We start from the raw sequence: 13,387 nt of genomic DNA on the forward strand, positions 1-13,387 counted from the left end.
CTCTTTCTAAAGTTTGACATGAATTTTTTCAAGAGGTAAAATGAAACAAATGCCCCGAGTGAGGTTCGAACTCACGACCTCGAGATTATGAGACTCGCGCGCTGCCTACTGCGCTATCGAGGCGGCCATCGTCCTTGAACGCTAAACCAAAGTGGTACCAACTGTCTTCCTTGCAACGCAAGTAAATCGAGCTTGCCAGGAGTCAAACCTGGAATCTCCTGATCCGTAGTAAGGCGCGTTATCCATTGCGCCACAAACCCATGTTATACGACGAACAATACTAATTGAAAGAAACCACTACTTGTTTTGAACAGAAAGTGATCAGGTTTGAATCATGTCTTTACTAGTGAAGTCGTGTTTTAAGCCTTTAAACAAACCCCATGTTACACGACGAACAATACTAATTGTAAGAAACAACTACTTGTTTTGGACAGAAAGTGATCAGGTTTGAATCATGTCTTTACTAGTGAAGTCATGTTTTAAGCCTTTAACAAGAATTGAATTTATTATTACTGTTCATACGATCTTCACTGAATTGTTGATAGGGAGGTAATACAGCCCGGTTAGCTCAGACGGTAGAGCGCGGGACTTTTAATCCTGATGTCGAGGGTTCAACTCCCTTATCGGGAGTGAAACGTGGGATGTGTACTAGATATGTGGTGGTGTTCGATACGGGATAATTATTCTGTAATTCAATGGTGCAGATAAACTGAGATAATCTGGATTTAGATGAAAAACGTTAAGGAATAAAATGTCGACGAGGTGACCGAGCGGTTAAGGTGATGGACTGCTAATCCATTGTGCATTGCACGCATGGGTTCGAATCCCATCCTCGTCGATAGGAGCAGTTAGGAATATTGGCAACTGTAACGCACTCCAATTGCTATGCAGTGATCAGAGGTTCATAGCATTTCAATGTAGAAACTTAGTCTTCAAGCCACGGTAGGAAATTTACCAAGGTTCTATGGTGTAATGGTTAGCACTTCAGACTCTGACTCTGACAATCTGAGTTCAAATCTCAGTAGGCCTTTTTTACTAGATAGCGAGATCGTTGCAAGAAAGGCCAGTTAAGACTTTTTCCCACAGTGCAACCCTCTCTTTTAGAGTTTATGCACTGCGTTGCTGATGGATTAGGGTACTTGATTATGGTGAGTTATTGTACAACAGTACGTTATTACGCCAGGCTGTCGGAGGGTGCTGTACAGTATCCACCAAACTATTAGGTACACCCCCCTATTTTCAGTTTATTCTTATGGCACTACGTGTCCTAGATAAAATGCAATAACTCTTGAACCGCTTGGGCTAGATTTTTTCCCTTTGGCCCTGAGTAGATCTAATGATGATCTACATTTTTTCTACACATGAAGTTGTCGTAGGATTAACCCCCACGGCGCTACGGTATCGTTCAGTTTATTAGGTACACCCGTTTTCCCCCATATGCGCCGTGTTAAATACGGCGTTTTCAAAAATTTATAAAAAATACTAAAAGTAAAGCTAAAAATTTTTTCTTTGTGCCAAAAGAACCACAGTTTTTCACTCTATACGAATATAAAGAATGATTTACAATAAAATCAACTCAGAGAACCCTTCGCTATGCCTCAAAGTTTTCCACTTCAAAATTTGTCGAAATTTCTAATGCCTATGGGGGCGACAGTGCAAGTGTGTAGTAAAAAGTAAAAATTTTGAAGTGGAAAACTTTAGGGTATAGACCTTTTTAAGATTGCTCGGTGTAAGCAGAGCGAAAAGTCGTGCGGCTAGTCGACTAGTGCGCACCATGGCGGGGGATAGCCGTAACTAGCTGCAGACTTGGCTTGATTCTTCGAATCACCTTGTTGTTCTGCTCTATGTTACTGTAGTCTGCTAGTGTATTAAAAGATAAAAATGTCCGTTTTCAAGTTATTTTGTAATAAATGTGGGTGAAAACAATTTTGTTCATTCTTTATTATTTATTTAACACCCGCAATGCTTTTCTTTTCATACCGAGGCGGCTTACATCACTTAGAACATTTGGAGTATCACAGGCTTTATTAGGAACACAACCAACATTAGGACGGTTTGATAGACTTAGATTCACTAAATTACTTTCTGTGTTCTTATTTTCAGTTATCTTCTTTGGTCTTCCTCTTTTCCTAGAAGGATTTGGCAGCATTTGAGGTGGGACATTCTCCTCACTAAAGTGAGATTTAGATTGAAGTTGTTCGGTTGTGGAAGTATTATCAGGAACTACCATAACATCACAGGATGCAGTCTCACATTCATTCATGGTGTCTATGAAAGTCAAAAGAAAAAGTAGGGTAATGTAGTTAAACAAAAGAAATAAACTTTTTTAAAATTTACCATTCACTCTTGGAGATTGATTTAACGTATTATCTGTCAACTTCATGGTACTTGCACAACTTTGCTGATTGATTGGTCCACTTGTTCTTTTCCTTGTAGCTGAGTTGAGACTTTTCCTTGAGTTAGATTTAGATTGAAGTTGTTTCGTTGAGGAAGTATTATCAGGAACTGTCATAACATCACAGGATGCAGCCTCACATTCATTCATAGTGTCTGTGAAAGTCAAAAGAAATATGTAGGCTAATGTAGGTAAACAAAAGAAATAAACTTTTTTAAAATGTACCATTCATTCTTGGAGCTTGATTTAAGGTATTATCTGTCAACTCCATGGAACTTGCACAAGTTTGCTGATTGATTGGTCCAGTTTTTCTTTTCCTTGAAGCAGTTTCTTTTTTACAGAATATGCACATCCAACTTTTAGATAATCTTTTTGATCCGGTACAGGACTTGTGGAATTCGTTAATTACACAGAATGAACTTGCACAGATAATTGTTTCCTCAATTTTTTGTGGATCTTGACAATAACAAATAAATTGGTTTAAGTGATCACTGAGCGCACTTTGTTGAGAGGATGTAGCTGGTTGTGGAATGTCCTTCACGTAACTATATCTTTTTGCTACGAGTTCAGGAAGGATGAAGTTAACAAAGAAAAGTTTGCCTTTAGCTGCCATCATTTCAATTACATCTTCATTCCTTTGCACTGTAACGTATTCGACTACTTTGTTGCCGTTAAACACAACAAAAAGTGCAAGGGGCAGCTCTGATACAAAAAGCTGCAATTGAACCTAAGAGATTAAAAATAATTTAACATTGCAAAAAGTGTGAAATTTTGTTTGAAATTGTTGTACCTGAGAGTAATACTCATGATTGTGATCTAGGCGTAGTTCATTTGTGCTTTCGTCCAACAATAAGCAGAAACCTTTATTATTCTTAGCGTACTCCCTGATACTTTTCCCTTTTACTAAATAAGGACATTTTACTTCAACTAAACCACGGCCATGGCAGATGCAAGCGAAGATTCTATCAGGAGACGCAGCAAGATAGGGATGACTTTTTGAAATAATTAATCCCACAGGTTCGCACAGAAAGTTTTCGTGTGTCTTCCTTGAATTAATTGTACTTTCTAGCAGGCTAATAGCCTTTGGCTCATTTCGTTGACCATATCTAGAAAAAGAAAAGATATCAAACACCAAGTGCAATAGAATTGTAAATAAATGGTTTACCTTGTGTACATGTTTCCTTTAAATGTAATAATTTCAGGGTAACACATTTCTAAAAGGAACTTTATTTCCCCACCACTCACTTCTTTACTTGGATCTCTTTTTAAAATTTCGTGGATCTTAGTACCCGTAATTCTTCCACTTCGCTGCTGCTCCCACTCCTCACATTCACTTTGATTTTTGGTTACGATCTCAACTGAACGCTGTTCTTCAATTGAAATTCTGATCTCTGAAAATATTCTTTCACATTCTTCATTCACTTCAAGCTCATATTTTCCTTCAAAATGAGGATTGTACAATTCTGACAGTGCTTTTGGTAAAATATGTGTTTCAGCTGGAGGCTGAAATGAATGTGCGTACTCAGGTACACAGGACAGTACAACAGGCAACTTTTTTAGCTTTTTGAGAGCTTCATTTGTACGTTGATGTTCTACATCAGTAACCTCTAGGATATCATTAAGTGGAACTTCTTTCTTTCTGGGAATGTGTACATCTAAATCAGCTATTTTCCCAATTGTAACCTATGTTGACAAAAATCGAATGAGGCTTTGAATGAAATATATGTTAGCTGTCAACTTACTGGTCCTTTCCCAGGCTGATTCCAATAGCATGGTAGTGATGTAATCGGAATACCAACATCATTGTCATCAGCAGTGGTTGATGAATCCTGTCGTGCTGATACTGCTAATTGTAAAAGGGCACTTACATGGATACACACACTACCTAGCCTGAGAATTAGATTGTTGTCGGTATCAGTTAAATACAAACACAAAATTAGTACACAAATCAATAACACAATAACAAAAAAGTGTAAAGTTACCCAGCAGCACAATCACAAAAAGCACGAAGGATTTTTCCAGTTTGGTGAAGAGCTACCCATGGCCTTGCAGGTTTATTTGAAAGGGACTGTGAATGAGTAACATGTGTGCGTATAATCACAACACCACTGCAAAGAGGAAACACTAACAATTTGTCAGTAAATGTGTTTGTTAGATACTGTTCAGAATCAAGATTTTTGTAGGCCTCGTATTTTTCACTGTCAGTTATATCGCGTTCGTAAACAAGATAGAGTCTCAAATGAAATTTCTCTATGGGGGGAAGATACTTAGATGAAGATTTTCCACTTTTAAATAACTGTAGAGGTATTACGAGGGGATCGTGGCACTTCAGGAACTCTAGTGTTTTATAATACAAATCACGGTCCTCTTCAACTAAAGAAAGCACTAATTGAGACAACTGAAACTTGAAAACGGACATTTTTATCTTTTAATACACTAGCAGACTACAGTAACATAGAGCAGAACAACAAGGTGATTCGAAGAATTAAGCCAAGTCTGCAGCTAGTTACGGCTATCCCCCGCCATGGTGCGCACTAGTCGACTAGCCGCACGACTTTTCGCTCTGCTTACACCGAGCAATCTTGAAAAGGTCTATAGGGAAGGGTTCTCTGAGTTGATTTTATTGTAAAACATTCTTTATTTTTGCGCTATCGAGGCGGCCATCGTCCTTGAACGCTTTAACAAAGTGGTACCAACTGTCTTCCTTGAAACGCAAGTTAATCGAGCTTGCCAGGAGTCGAACTTGGAATCTCCTGATCCGTAGTCAGGCGCGTTATCCATTGCGCCACAAAACCATTTTATACGACGAACAATACTAATTGTAAGAAACCACTACTTGTTTTGAACAGAAAGTGATCAGGTTTGAATCATGTCTTTACTAGTGAAGTCATGTTTAAAGCCTTTAACAAGAATTGAATTTATTATTACTGTTCATACGATCTTCACTGAATTGCTGATAGGGAGGTAATACAGCCCGGTTAGCTCAGACGGTAGAGCGCGGGACATTTAATCCTGAAGTCGAGAGTTCAAGTCCCTCATCGGGCGTGAAACGTGGGATGTGTACTAGATATGTGGTGGTGTTCAATACGGGATAATTATTCTGTAATTCAATGGTGCAGATAAACTGAGATAATCTGGCTTTAGATGAAAAACGTTAATGAATAAAATGTGGACGAGGTGACCGAGTGGTTAAGGTGATGGACTGCTAATCCATTGTGCATTGCACGCATGGGTTCGAATCCCATCTTCGTCGAAAGGAGTATTTAGGGATATTGGCAACTGTAACGCACTCCAATTGCTATGCAGTGATCAGAGATTCATAGCATTTCAATGTAGAAACTTAGTCTTCAAGCCACGGTAGGAAATTTATCAAGGTTCTATGGTGTAATGGTTAGCACTTCAGACTCTGACTCTGACAATCTGAGTTCAAATCTCAGTAGGACCTATTTTACTAGATAGCGAGATCGTTGCAAGAAAGGCCAGTCAAGACTTTTTCCCACAGTGCAACCCTCTCTTTTAGAGTTTATGCACTGCGTTGCTGATGGATTAGGGTACTTGATTATGGTGAGTTATTGTACAACAGTACGTTATTACGCCAGGCTGTCGGAGGGTGCTGTACATGTTCGTTGCAAATCGTTATTTCTTCAAGTCACCGCCATTGCCACTTCAAAGTATGTCTGTTTGCATCCATCCCCAAATACATCCGAGGGACACTATATCTTGCAAACGGCCTACAATTAGCAAACAACACTTTCGTAGTGGCGAGCACAACCCCATCGACGTAAAAACCATAATCGACGTAAACACCACAACCCTTTCCATCCTTTTCAAAGCGAAGCACAGTTTAGTATTTTGCTCTTTCTAAAATTTGACATGAATTTTTTCAAGAGGTAAAATGAAACAAATGCCGCGAGTGAGGTTCGAACTCACGACCTCGAGATTATGAGACTCGCGCGCTGCCTACTGCGCTATCGAGGCGGCCATCGTCCTTGAACGCTATAACAAAGTGGTACCAACTGTCTTCCTTGAAACGCAAGTAAATCGAGCTTGCCAGGAGTCAAACCTGGAATCTCCTGATCCGTAGTAAGGCGCGTTATCCATTGCGCCACAAACCCATGTTATACGACGAACAATACTAATTGAAAGAAACCACTACTTGTTTTAAACAGAAAGTGATCAGGTTTGAATCATGTCTTTACTAGTGAAGTCGTGTTTTAAGCCTTTAAACAAACCCCATGTTACACGACGAACAATACTAATTGTAAGAAACAACTACTTGTTTTGGACAGAAAGTGATCAGGTTTGAATCATGTCTTTACTAGTGAAGTCATGTTTTAAGCCTTTAACAAGAATTGAATTTATTATTACTGTTCATACGATCTTCACTGAATTGTTGATAGGGAGGTAATACAGTCCGGTTAGCTCAGACGGTAGAGCGCGGGACTTTTAATCCTGAGGTCGAGGGTTCAAGTCCCTCATCGGGCGTGAAACGTGGGATGTGTACTAGATATGTGGTGGTGTTCGATACGGGAAAATTATTCTGCAATTCAATGGTGCAGATAAACTGAGATAATCTGGCTTTAGATTAAAAACGTTAAGGAATAAAATGTCGACGAGGTGACCGAGCGGTTAAGGTGATGGACTGCTAATCCATTGTGCATTGCACGCATGGGTTCGAATCCCATCCTCGTCGAAAGGAGTAGTTAGGGATATTGGCAACTGTAACGCACTCCAATTGCTTTGCAGTGTTCAGAGGTTCATAGCATTTCAATGTAGAAACTTAGTCTTCAAGCCACGGTAGGAAATTTATTAAGGTTCTATGTTGTAATGGTTAGCACTTCAGACTCTGACTCTGACAATCTGAGTTCAAATCTCAGTAGGACCTATTTTACTAGATAGCGAGATCGTTGCAAGAAAGGCCAGTCAAGACTTTTTCCCACAGTGCAACCCTCTATTTTATAGTTTATTCACTGCGTTGCTGACGGATTAGGATACTTGATTATGGTGAGTTATTGTACAACAGTACGTTATTACGCCAGGCTGTCGGAGGGTGCTGTACATGTTCGTTGCAAATCGTTATTTCTTCAAGTCACCGCCATTGCCACTTCAAAGTATGTCTGTTTGCATCCATCCCCAAATACATCCGAGGGACACTATATCTTGCAAACAGCCTACAATTAGCAAACAACACTTTCGTAGTGGCGAGCACAACCCCATCGACGTAAAAACCATAATCGACGTAAACACCACAACCCTTTCTATCCTTTTCAAAACGAAGCACAGTTTAGTATTTTGCTCTTTCTAAAGTTTGACATGAATTTTTTCAAGAGGTAAAATGAAACAAATGCCGCGAGTGAGGTTCGAACTCACGACCTCGAGATTATGAGACTCGCGCGCTGCCTACTGCGCTATCGAGGCGGCCATCGTCCTTGAACGCTATAACAAAGTGGTACCAACTGTCTTCCTTGAAACGCAAGTAAATCGAGCTTGCCAGGAGTCAAACCTGGAATCTCCTGATCCGTAGTAAGGCGCGTTATCCATTGCGCCACAAACCCATGTTATACGACGAACAATACTAATTGAAAGAAACCACTACTTGTTTTGAACAGAAAGTGATCAGGTTTGAATCATGTCTTTACTAGTGAAGTCGTGTTTTAAGCCTTTAAACAAACCCCATGTTACACGACGAACAATACTAATTGTAAGAAACAACTACTTGTTTTGGACAGAAAGTGATCAGGTTTGAATCATGTCTTTACTAGTGAAGTCATGTTTTAAGCCTTTAACAAGAATTGAATTTATTATTACTGTTCATACGATCTTCACTGAATTGTTGATAGGGAGGTAATACAGCCCGGTTAGCTCAGACGGTAGAGCGCGGGACTTTTAATCCTGAGGTCGAGGGTTCAAGTCCCTCATCGGGCGTGAAACGTGGGATGTGTACTAGATATGTGGTGGTGTTCGATACGGGATAATTATTCTGTAATTCAATGGTGCAGATAAACTGAGATAATCTGGCTTTAGATGAAAAACGTTAAGGAATAAAATGTGGACGAGGTGACCGAGCGGGTAAGGTGATGGACTGCTAATCCATTGTGCATTGAACGCATGGGTTCAAATCCCATCCTCTTCGAAAGGAGTAGTTAGGGATATTGGCAACTGTAACGCACTCCAATTGCTATGCAGTGATCAGAGGTTCATAGCATTTCAATGTAGAAACTTAGTCTTCAAGCCACGGTAGGAAATTTATCAAGTTTCTATGGTGTAATGGTTAGCATTTCAGACTCTGACTCTGACAACCTGAGTTCAAATCTCAGTAGGACCTATTTTACTAGATAGTAAAATAGATAGATTTCCCTTTGGCACTGAGTAGATCTAATGATGATCTACATTTTTTCTACACATGAAGTTGTCGTAGGATTAACCCCCACGGCGCTACGGTATCGTTCAGTTTATTAGGTACTCCCGTTTTCCCCCATATGCGCCGTGTTAAATACGGCGTTTTCAAAAATTTATAAAAAATACTAAAAGTAAAGCTAAAAATTTTTTCTTTGTGCCAAAAGAACCACAATTCTTCACTCTATACGAATATAAAGAATGATTTACAATAAAATCAACTCAGAGAACCCTTCCCTATACCTCAAAGTTTTCCACTTCAAAATTTGTCGAAATTTCTAATGCCTATGGGGGCGACAGTGCAAGTGTGTAGTAAAAAGTAAAAATTTTGAAGTGGAAAACTTTAGGGTATAGACCTTTTTAAGATTGCTCGGTGTAAGCAGAGCGAAAAGTCGTGCGGCTAGTCGACTAGTGCGCACCATGGCGGGGGATAGCCGTAACTAGCTGCAGACTTGGCTTGATTCTTCGAATCACCTTGTTGTTCTGCTCTATGTTACTGTAGTCTGCTAGTGTATTAAAAGATAAAAATGTCCGTTTTCAAGTTATTTTGTAATAAATGTGGGTGAAAACAATTTTGTTCATTCTTTATTATTTATTTAACACCCGCAATGCTTTTCTTTTCATACCGAGGCGGCTTACATCACTTAGAACATTTGGAGTATCACAGGTAAGAACTAAGAACTAAGAACACACTAATTGTAAGAAACAACTACTTGTTTTGGACAGAAAGTGATCAGGTTTGAATCATGTCTTTACTAGTGAAGTCATGTTTTAAGCCTTTAACAAGAATTGAATTTATTATTACTGTTCATACGATCTTCACTGAATTGTTGATAGGGAGGTAATACAGCCCTGTTAGCTCAGACGGTAGAGCGCGGGACATTTAATCCTGAGGTCGAGGGTTCAAGTCCCTCATCGGGCGTGAAACGTGGGATGTGTACTAGATTTGTGGTGGTGTTCAATACGGGATAATTATTCTGTAATTCAATGGTGCAGATAAACTGAGATAATCTGGGTTTAGATGAAAAACGTTAAGGAATAATATGTGGACGAGGTGACCGAGCGAGTAAGGTGATGGACTGCTAATCCATTGTGCATTGCACGCATGGGTTCGAATCCCATCTTCGTCGAAAGGAGTATTTAGGGATATTGGCAACTGTAACGCACTCCAATTGCTATGCAGTGATCAGAGATTCATAGCATTTCAATGTAGAAACTTAGTCTTCAAGCCACGGTAGGAAAATTATCAAGGTTCTATGGTGTAATGGTTAGCACTTCAGACTCTGACTCTGACAATCTGAGTTCAAATCTCAGTAGGACCTATTTTACTAGATAGCGAGATCGTTGCAAGAAAGGCCAGTCAAGACTTTTTCCCACAGTGCAACCCTCTCTTTTAGAGTTTATGCACTGCGTTGCTGATGGATTAGGGTACTTGATTATGGTGAGTTATCCCTGAGGTATATTTATCCCTGAGGTATATTTATATACGAAGGTCCTTAACAATATAGGGTGTGGGGTATAGGGGGTAAGGTAGTAGTAGCTAGTAGTGAAATTCAGAGGGTTTAATGTCCATTTAGTTATCCTTTATACGTTTCTTCCCTGAATGACCAATCGTCACCAAATTTTGTACATAATTCTGTCAAAATTTGATACATGTCCTAACGGGGTTTCATTTGTTTTCATTACTGTTTTAAAAATTTAATTTGCGTACTTGTTACCTAGCTGGTTGCCGAATCCTAGGCAGTGAATTCGCTTTTTTTGCGTAACCTTCCAACTGTCAGTGCATGCTCAGCAGTGTAAACAAAAAGAAAAAAAAGTTTGGATCTTCCCTAGCAAGACAAGTTTTCTGCTATGGGAGTGGAGAGTATTAATTATTTGATTTGGTTTTTGTTGTTCGATTTCGATTTCGTCTTTATTCATCTTTTTACTTTGTATTTTCCCACTTTTATTTTTTTAACCCTTTTTGTTTTATTATTAACTCTTTTTGTTTACTATTTTTTTCTTGATTTTAATAAATTTGGTTGTCAGTAAAATTTCTATGCCTCCTTTTTTAACAGTTAAGTCATCAACCAAGAAGTTGAGGAACATTTTAAAAATGTTAGATTATATTCATTTTGAAGCTCTGGGTCATCTCTCCCTTCTTCCTCTCTCCTCTCCTCGCCGTCCTCGGTCATCAAGATCTTCTTGCGGTCGTGAAGAGTTACCACCGATCTTCCACTTCCATTTACCTCCGAAAGCTTATTAAGAGGAATTTTTCAAAAATTACAAACTTAGTTTTCTTTTCCGACTTGATTGAGATTCGAACCCCGAACCATGCGAATGGCAGCCTGGGTTGATGACCATTAGACCATCATTGTTACATTAATAGAAGGGATAAAATAGGTATGATGGTAGTTCACTATCTATTAGCCAAGACTCATGTAATGCAACATGTGACCGCATGATATAATTGTATTGTTATTATAGTAATAAGTGTTACTTTAACTTAATCTAAACATGAAGTGCGACGTGGGGTAGTGGGGCGAATCCTCCGCCACACCTAAGTCGCACCACTCATAATATTATGAGTGGTGCGACTTCGAATATTACGAATATTATGATAATATTGACAGATTATTAGTCAATTAGTTATTAAGAATCAATTAATTTAAGAGAATAAAGGGAAACAAAATTTTCCAAACATAATAGTATGTATTTATCTACTATTTAACCTTGATTTTCTGTCTCTTTAACGTTTAAAAACATTCCCGAAGGACATTACCGAAAGAATCTTGTATACGAAGGTCCTTAACAATATAGGGTGTGGGGTATAGGGGGTAGGGTAGTAGTAGCTAGTAGTGAAATTCAGAGGGTTTAATGTCCATTTAGTTATCCTTTATACGTTTCTTCCCTGAATGACCAATCGTCACCAAATTTTGTACATAATTCTGTCAAAATTTGATACATGTCCTAACGGGGTTTCATTTGTTTTCATTACTGTTTAAAAAATTTAATTTGCGTACTTGTTACCTAGCTGGTTGCCGAATCCTAGGCAGTGAATTCGCTTTTTTGCGTAACCTTCCAACTGTCAGTGCATGCTCAGCAGTGTAAACAAAAAGAAAAAAAAAGTTTGGATCTTCCCTAGCAAGACAAGTTTTCTGCTATGGGAGTGGAGAGTATTAATTATTTGATTTGGTTTTTATGTTCGATTTCGATTTCGTCTTTATTCTTCTTTTTACTTTGTATTTTCCCACTTTTATTTTTTTAACCCTTTTAGTTTCATAATTAACTCTTTTTGTTTACTATTTTTTATCTTGATTTTAATAAATTTGGTTGTCAGTAAAATGTCTATGCCTCCTTTTTTAACAGTTAGTCATCAACCAAGAAGTTGAGGAACATTTTTAAAATGTTAGATTATATTCATTTTGAAGCTCTGGGTCATCTCTCCCTTCTTCCTCTGTCCTCTCCTCGGTCATCAAGATCTTCTTGCGGTCGTGAAGAGTTACCACCGATCTTCCCCTTCCATTTACCTCCGAAAGCTTATTAAGAGGAATTTTTCAAAAATTTAGTTTTCTTTTCCGTATTGATCGAGATTCGAACCCCGAACCATGCGAATGGGAGCCTTGGTTGATGACCATTAGACCATCATTGTTACATAAATAGAAGGGAAAAAATGGGTATGATGGTAGTTCGCTATCTATTAGCCAAGACTCATGTAATGCAACATGTGACCGCATGATATAATTGTATTGTTACTCTAGTAATAAGTGTTACTTTAACTTAATCTAAACATGAAGTGCGACGTGGGGTGGCGGGGCGAAGCCTCCGCCACACCTAAGTCGCACCACTCATAATATTATGAGTGGTGCGACTTCGAATATTACGAATATTATGATAATATTGACAGATTATTAGTCAATTAGTTAATAAGAATCAATTAATTTAAGAGAATAAAGGGAAACAAAATTTTCCAAACATAATAGTATGTATTTATCTACTATTTAACCTTGATTTTCTGTCTCCTTAACGTTTAAAAACATTCCCGAAGGACATTACCGAAGGAATCTTGTTGTTACGTTATTACGCCAGGCTGTCGAAGGGTGCTGTACATGTTCGTTGCAAATCGTTATTTCTTCAAGTCACCGCCATTGCCACTTCAAAGTATGTCTCTTTGCATCCATCCCCAAATACATCCGAGGGACACTATATCTTGCAAACAGCCTACAATTAGCAAACAACACTTTCATAGTGGCGAGCACAACCCCATCGACGTAAAAACCATAATCGACGTAAACACCACAACCCTTTCTATCCTTTTCAAAACGAAGCACAGTTTAGTATTTTGCTCTTTCTAAAGTTTGACATGAATTTTTTCAAGAGGTAAAATGAAACAAATGCCCCGATTGTGGTTCGAACTCACGACCTCGAGATTATGAGACTCGCGCGCTGCCTACTGCGCTATCGAGGCGGCCATCATCCTTGAACGCTATAACAAAGTGGTGCCAACTGTCTTCCTTGAAACGCAAGTAAATCGAGCTTGCCAGGAGTCGAACCTGGAATCTCCTGATCCGTAGTCAGGCGCGTTATCCATTGCGCCACAAACCCATGTTATAGGGT

At 38.9% G+C, this 13,387-nt stretch overlaps 14 non-coding genes across 14 annotated transcripts; 9 read left to right on the forward strand and 5 right to left on the reverse strand.

Moving 5' to 3' along the window:
• Nucleotides 1-50: 50 nt before the first annotated feature.
• On the reverse strand, nucleotides 51-123 carry Trnam-cau. Its single transcript has one exon. It is a non-coding gene; the product is annotated as a tRNA-Met (tRNA).
• Nucleotides 124-756: 633 nt separating this feature from the next.
• On the forward strand, nucleotides 757-838 carry Trnas-gcu. The gene has a single exon. It is a non-coding gene; the product is annotated as a tRNA-Ser (tRNA).
• A 4,728-nt stretch (nucleotides 839-5,566) lies between these two features.
• Trnas-gcu lies at nucleotides 5,567-5,648 on the forward strand. Its single transcript has one exon. It is a non-coding gene; the product is annotated as a tRNA-Ser (tRNA).
• Nucleotides 5,649-5,768: 120 nt separating this feature from the next.
• On the forward strand, nucleotides 5,769-5,840 carry Trnaq-cug. Its single transcript has one exon. It is a non-coding gene; the product is annotated as a tRNA-Gln (tRNA).
• Nucleotides 5,841-6,300: 460 nt separating this feature from the next.
• Trnam-cau lies at nucleotides 6,301-6,376 on the reverse strand. The gene has a single exon. It is a non-coding gene; the product is annotated as a tRNA-Met (tRNA).
• Nucleotides 6,377-7,006: 630 nt separating this feature from the next.
• On the forward strand, nucleotides 7,007-7,088 carry Trnas-gcu. Its single transcript has one exon. It is a non-coding gene; the product is annotated as a tRNA-Ser (tRNA).
• A 120-nt stretch (nucleotides 7,089-7,208) lies between these two features.
• On the forward strand, nucleotides 7,209-7,280 carry Trnaq-cug. The gene has a single exon. It is a non-coding gene; the product is annotated as a tRNA-Gln (tRNA).
• A 460-nt stretch (nucleotides 7,281-7,740) lies between these two features.
• Trnam-cau lies at nucleotides 7,741-7,816 on the reverse strand. Its single transcript has one exon. It is a non-coding gene; the product is annotated as a tRNA-Met (tRNA).
• Nucleotides 7,817-8,247: 431 nt separating this feature from the next.
• Trnak-uuu lies at nucleotides 8,248-8,320 on the forward strand. The gene has a single exon. It is a non-coding gene; the product is annotated as a tRNA-Lys (tRNA).
• A 328-nt stretch (nucleotides 8,321-8,648) lies between these two features.
• Trnaq-cug lies at nucleotides 8,649-8,720 on the forward strand. Its single transcript has one exon. It is a non-coding gene; the product is annotated as a tRNA-Gln (tRNA).
• Nucleotides 8,721-9,839: 1,119 nt separating this feature from the next.
• Trnas-gcu lies at nucleotides 9,840-9,921 on the forward strand. The gene has a single exon. It is a non-coding gene; the product is annotated as a tRNA-Ser (tRNA).
• Nucleotides 9,922-10,041: 120 nt separating this feature from the next.
• On the forward strand, nucleotides 10,042-10,113 carry Trnaq-cug. The gene has a single exon. It is a non-coding gene; the product is annotated as a tRNA-Gln (tRNA).
• Nucleotides 10,114-13,165: 3,052 nt separating this feature from the next.
• On the reverse strand, nucleotides 13,166-13,238 carry Trnam-cau. The gene has a single exon. It is a non-coding gene; the product is annotated as a tRNA-Met (tRNA).
• Nucleotides 13,239-13,302: 64 nt separating this feature from the next.
• Nucleotides 13,303-13,375, reverse strand: Trnar-acg. Its single transcript has one exon. It is a non-coding gene; the product is annotated as a tRNA-Arg (tRNA).
• Nucleotides 13,376-13,387: the final 12 nt, after the last annotated feature.

The sequence above is a fragment of the Daphnia pulicaria genome, chromosome 1, assembly GCF_021234035.1.
Source record: "Daphnia pulicaria isolate SC F1-1A chromosome 1, SC_F0-13Bv2, whole genome shotgun sequence".
NCBI lineage: Eukaryota > Metazoa > Arthropoda > Branchiopoda > Diplostraca > Daphniidae > Daphnia > Daphnia pulicaria.